The sequence below is a fragment of the Mustelus asterias genome, chromosome 14 (assembly GCF_964213995.1).
Source record: "Mustelus asterias chromosome 14, sMusAst1.hap1.1, whole genome shotgun sequence".
Classification (NCBI taxonomy): Eukaryota; Metazoa; Chordata; class Chondrichthyes; order Carcharhiniformes; family Triakidae; genus Mustelus; species Mustelus asterias.
This window is the reverse complement of record NC_135814.1, coordinates 70,799,237-70,805,718: the sequence shown is the minus strand read 5'-3', so window position 1 is coordinate 70,805,718 and position 6,482 is coordinate 70,799,237.

Here is a 6,482-nt window from a genome sequence, read left to right as displayed (position 1 = left end):
GATATAAAGGTCTCAGTCTGGGAAAATTCACTTTGTTCCCACTGGGTGTGTTGCCAATTACAGATGGAACGCGAGCGGGGCTGTTGATTGGCTGCTGAGTGTCCGGATGTTCCAAACCATTGTCTCCGCATTCCAATCGCCTTGGTTGACGTTGCCGAGGCTGACACGTCCCCTGCTGTACAGGCACATGGACTGGCAGCCTTAACATGTCCCAATGCCTTATTTTGCTGATTACAAACTTGGGGGAGGGTAGGCTAGGGTGGGGAGACATTCAATCAGGAAGCCTGTTCACAATGGAAGGTTTGTGTAAGAATCAGCGTTTTACTAGTTTAGCCAAACGTTTGGGGGCGGACAGTAAAAGTTCTCTGCGCAATCAGAAAAGATTCCTCTTCTCCACCCTTCCCCTCCCTTTCTACCTTTGAAATTCGGCCGTACCCTTTCCGGGACATTAAGTGGCCAAGTTGGATAGATGTCGCTGCAACATTACAGGACACATGCATAAAAGACCAAATTATTAGGATTGGTAATTTACATTAGATCTATGGAACTTTCCCATAACTTTTCACTGGCCATTTTTAATCTTTTTGAGACGTATTCAACGATTATTTTCTCTTTTCATCAGTTTACTCCACCCTCTTTCGGGGACATAAGGTTTAACATTCCTCCCCTGCACCCACGTGGTTTCTGATTCTAGAAAACTCTGGCAGGGACATTACCTGAGGATTTCTGCGACTTACCCCACAGGTGGGGTGGAGGCAGCATTGCGTCTGCAGCAGTTAAAGGTACAAGTCCATTTATTGTAGGGTTGTAAATAAGTGAGGAGGGGGCTTCTTTGACTTGCCCTTTCTTTAACATTGGCCTGTTCCATAAAAAATCATAGAATCCCTACATTACAGTAGAGGCCATTCAGCCCATTGATTCTGCACCGATTCCCTGACAGAAAATCTTACCCAGGCCCTCTCCCTTGCCCTATCACTGTAATCCCATTTACCACGACTAATCCATCTAACCTATACATCTTGGGACACCAAAGTGCAATTTGGCATGGCCAATCCACCAAATCTGCATGCCGACATCTCCACATTGTGGAACCAGAGCACCTGGAGGAAATTCACGCAGACACGGGGAGAATGTGCAAACTCCATACAGTCACCCAAGGCTGGAATTGAACCCAAGTCTCTGGTGCTGTGAGGCAGCAGCGCTAACCACTGTGCCAGCAGTGTGTTTGGAAGAGCACATGCTGAAGTCGTGTTCAGGTTAGCACTATGACCCCTGTAGGAAGAAGGGTCTTGGAAGCAGTGTAAAAGAAATCTGCAGGCAGCTTATGTAGTTCAAACCACTCCCTTAATAGGGCAATTTGAGAGTTGTTATCCTGTTTGTCAAAGATCTTGCATTTATGGGTAGATAATTGGCCACCTTCCACAAAGGACCTTAGAAATCCCATCTCTATCAGACAAGATAGAGACAATTGGTTATATAGTTTATGGAGCATGCATCCACATCAAGCAAGAGCAGGTGGGGAGGCAGATCCCAAGTCTACCTCAGCCAGAACAGGAATTGAACCCACGCAATTGGTATTATTCTGAACTCCACACTAGCCAGCTGAGCTAACTGCCTCACTCTTATATTCATATTTCTTTTATATGTTTGTTCATGGGGGTATGGGTGTTACTGGTAAACCAACATTTGGTGTTATTTCTAATTGTCTTTGAGAGCTCTCCCCTCTATTTCAACAGCTTAAAACCAATCACATCTCTTCCTCCTTTCAGTTCCAAAGCAGAATCATATTGGACTCGAAACATGAACTCTGTTTCTCTCTCCACAGATGCTGCCAGACCGGCTGAGGTTTTCCAGTGCTTTCTGTTTTTATTTCGGATCCCCAGGATCCATGGAGTATTTTGTTTTTATTATGCTGGATGGGATGTATCCCAGGTTACTGTGGGAGGCGAGGGAAGAGATTGCAGAGCCTCTGGCGATGATCTTTGCGTCGTCGATGGAGACGGGAGAGGTGCCGGAGGATTGCGGATGTGGTTCCTATTTTCAAGAAAGGGAATAGGGATAGCCCAGAAATTACCTACCGGTGAGTCTAACCTCAGTGGTTGGTAAGCTGATGGAGAAGATCCTGAGGGACAAGATTTATGAGCATTTAGAGAGGTTTAGTATGCTCAAGAATACTCAGCATGGCTTTGTCAAAGGCAAATCGTGCCTTACGAGCCTGTTGGAGTTCTTCGAAAATGTGACTAAACACATTGATGAAGGGAAAGCGGTAGATGTGGTTTATATGGATTTTAGCAAGGCGTTCGATAAGGTCCCCCATGCAAGGCTTCTCGAAAAAGTGAGAGGGCATGGCATCCAAGGGGCTGCTGCCCTCTGGATCCAGAACTGGCTTGCCCAAAGGAGGCAGAGAGTGTGTATAGATGGGTCTTTTTCTAAATGGAGGTCGGTCACCAGTGGTGTGCCCCAGGGATCTGTTCTGGGACCCTTGCCATTTGTCATTTTCATAATTGACCTGGATGAGGAAGTGGAGGGATGGGTTGGTAAGTTTGCCGACGACACGAAGGTTGGTGGGGTTGTGGACAGTCTGGAGGGATGTCAGAAGTTACAGAGGGACATAGATAGGATGCAAGACTGGGCGGAGAAGTGGCAGATGGACTTCAACCCAGATAAATGCGTAGTGGTCCATTTTGGCAGGTCGAATGGGATGAAGGAGTACAATATAAAGGGAAAGACTCTTAGTACTGTAGAGGATCAGAAGGACCTGGGGGTCCGGGTCCATAGGACTCTAAAATCGGCCCCGCAGGTGGAGGAGGTGGTTAAGAAGGCGTATGGGGTGCTGGCCTTTATCAATCGAGGGATTGAGTTTAGGAGTCCGGGAATAATGATGCAGCTATATAAGACCCTCGTCAGACCCCACTTGGAGTACTGTGTTCAGTTCTGGTCGCCTCATTACAGGAAGGACGTGGAAAAGATTGAAAGGGTGCAGAGGAGATTTACAAGGATGTTGCCTGGATTGAGTGGCATGCCTTATGAGGATAGGCTGAGGGAGCTCGGTCTTTTCTCCTTGGAGAGACGTAGGATGAGAGGAGACCTAATAGAGGTATATAAGATGTTGAGAGGCATAGATCGGGTGGACTCTCAGAGGCTTTTTCCCAGGGTGGAAATGGCTGCTACGAGAGGACACAGGTTTAAGGTGCTGGGGGGTAGGTACAGGGGAAATGTTAGAGGGAAGTTTTTCACACAGAGGGTGGTGGACGAGTGGAATCGGCTGCCGTCAGTGGTGGTGGAGGCAAACTCAATAGGGTCTTTTAAGAGACTCCTGGATGAGTACATGGGACTTAATAGGATGGAGGGTTATAGGTAGGCCTAAAAGGTAGGGATATGTTCGGCACAACTTGTGGGGCCGAAGGGCCTCTTTTGTGCTGTAGTTTTCTATGTTTCTATGCCCTTGGGATGTATCTGATACAATGCCTTTCAAAAACTCAGTTTGTCCCAAAGCACTTTACAGCTGATGAGTTATTTTGGGAGGGTTGTCACTGTGGTATTGTAGGAAACATGGCAACCAATTTGTGTATAGCAACATGTCGCACCCAGCAATGGGATGATGGCCAGATAACCTGTTCCCTTCTCGTGAGGTAGGTTGTGGGATAAATATTTCCCAGGGCATTGCAGAGAACTCCCCAGTTCTGCTTCAAAAAATGTGATTGGAGCATTTATCTCAATGTGAGGCAGACAGTTAAACATCCCATCCAAAAGACAGCACCTCAGACAATGCAGCACCCTCTCACTGAAATGCCAAGCTTAAAGATTATGTGCTCATGTTTTTGGCGTGGGACTTGAACCCATAAATATTTGACTCAGCTACCATCAGCTGCAACTGATATTCTTCTGGAAGAAGGCTTCAAGGTCAGTGGCCAGAAATGAAGCCATACAAGATGCTTTTATCCTTAGCTGGTGGTAGGTGCCTTCCAGCTCCCCGATCATGTTAATGGCTCAGCAATGTTGTGCCTAGGCCGGAACAGGAGGAGAGGGATGGAAGGAAATCAGCTTCATTGATTTCTTGCTGAGGTACGGTTTAATGTTCACAAATCACTCAAGTGATATATATGTTTCACTCACCATGCACATAACACCCCCAACCACACCCTCCCACCCCATTAAACTCTTCACCTCCAAGCTCTTCCTTGTCTCTCTCACTATCCACATCTCATTTCTAGCTACCCTGATTTTTCAACTTCCACCTCAGGGAAGCATTATCCCAAACTCCTTTCACAGCATAATTTCTAGCTTTTGCCTCCATCTCCTCTCACCTTCCATTAGCGTGACATTTTCATCTCTGTTGACTTCCCCAATGTTGTTTTTGCTTTTGCTTCAAATATTCCACCATGGGCCTCCATCTCCACTCTTCTCCAATTAAAATTCCCACCGCTGCATTTCCAAAGCGATAAAGCAAAGACTTGAGTGCACATGATGCATAACTGACTTGGTCACCAACTACCGGCTCTGCCTTAAATAGTCCTGCCACTCTCTCTACCTCTGCAGCCAATTCCTCTCAGAGGTAAAGGGCAATCTGAATCTCTTCCATCACAGATTACTCCAAACTCTTTTCCCAACTGCTATCCTCACTGTGAAGAGCAAATGGTTTCCTTTGTCTCCAAAACTGAAGCTGCAACCTCAATTATCTCTACCTCCCCCTCCCCATCATCTCTGCTGCCCTGCCCCAAAGCACTTTGCAGCTTGTCTCCCAATCAAATTCACCAAAGGAAGATCAGTCATGACTTTATTGAATGGCGGAGCAGGCTTTGGGTGAGGGGACTTTGGCCTACTCCTGTTCCTATTTCTTATGTTCTTATCTCTAGCAGTCCAGCTTTTACTCCCTTAGCCCAGTTCCCACATCCTGACTAAATGTTTTCAGTCATCATAAGTGCAAAAGCAATGTTATCCTCCTCTTCCCATCGCCCTCTGTCATTTCCAACTGTTGTACTATCTTGTAGCCTCCTTTCTTCCTAAGTTTCTCAAATGTGATACTGTCATCCAGCATCATGCCCATCTCTCCCACAAGCCTCTATTCAAATCCCTTCAATTTAGTTTCTCTTAAACATGGGACTGAGACCACACTGCTTAAACAACAATGTACTTTGCAGGAGTTTCACTTCACACACCTCTCTATTTCCTTATCAACCTTTAACTTGGTTCATCATTCCATGTTCTTCCATGTGTACTCGTGGAATGCATTTGCAATATCATTCTCTCATTCTTTCACTCCTACCTATCCCAATGTCATCAGCACATCTCTCGCAGCCACTTCTCCCTCACTTGTGCATAGTTACTTCTAACACACTCACGGTTACATATTTGGTTCCCTTTTATTCTTTCTCTACATGCTGCTCCTCAGCAACATTATCGATAAGGAATAAGATCATTTTCCATGTGTATGCTGATGAAATGCAGCTTTAGCATTCTATTATCATCCTTGCTATTGCACTGTCTAACTGCAATTTGTGGACGAGCCTGGTCTTTCTCCAACAAATTTATGATCTCTTTAGAGACTAATAACTTTTGAAGAGAAATTCAAAGTTCCAGTTAACAGCTGGTCAAATGACACATCAAGGTTTAATATTTTAAATCATTTACTGTAACAAATTACTCAAAACACTGTTGATTAAACACTCTTTTCTTTTTGTAGACAGCTTATATTTTAAACCACAGAAGAGATTCCCCATTTAACTTTTATCATGACCAAAAATTTCCCATTATGATTATAAGTTACACTGTCCCTTTGATGGACACCTCACCCTCACAGAACCAATCCAAATGTAATCTCAGCTCCCAGTGACTTGCATCTTTTTTTCTTTTCCCAGCTAAGTAATCTCTGATGCAAGAACTGACTTTCACTGTGAACACTACACTGTAGAATCCTTTCCTCCAACCCCAAACTATGTGAATTTTCCACCCTCTCTTTAAATCCTCACAAACTCGCTCTTCATTTGTGAGTGAGCTTCCAACTGCATTCTGTGTGATGAACAGTATTTTCTTTGCTTCAGGTGCAGGACTGGCTGCCTCTATCTCCTGCGGTCTACCTCCCAGACGAATGCAGACCACTCTAAGCTGAACAAAACTGCTGTCTGTCTGTGATATTCATGAAGTTGTAGGGAAGGGTGTAACCTGGTCTCAAAAATGGCTTCCTCTGCCCTCTTCCCCATGGCAACATGAAACCAATTAATTGGACCATTAACTGTATCAAGGTACATTGGCTATCTTTGACCCCAACTCTCTTTCACCTTAAAAGTAAATGGATAGTTTATAATAGAACTGTTTACAACCTGATACCTTTAACACCTTTCTGGGACTTTGGGAGACTCATAGTCTACCTGTGTTACACTCAGAGACAGTTGCCGTTGTCTCTGTGTGAAAACTTGTACCTTCTTCTCAGTAAAACAATCCAACTTTCTTTAGATCCCTAACGATCAAACCACCCAGGCTTA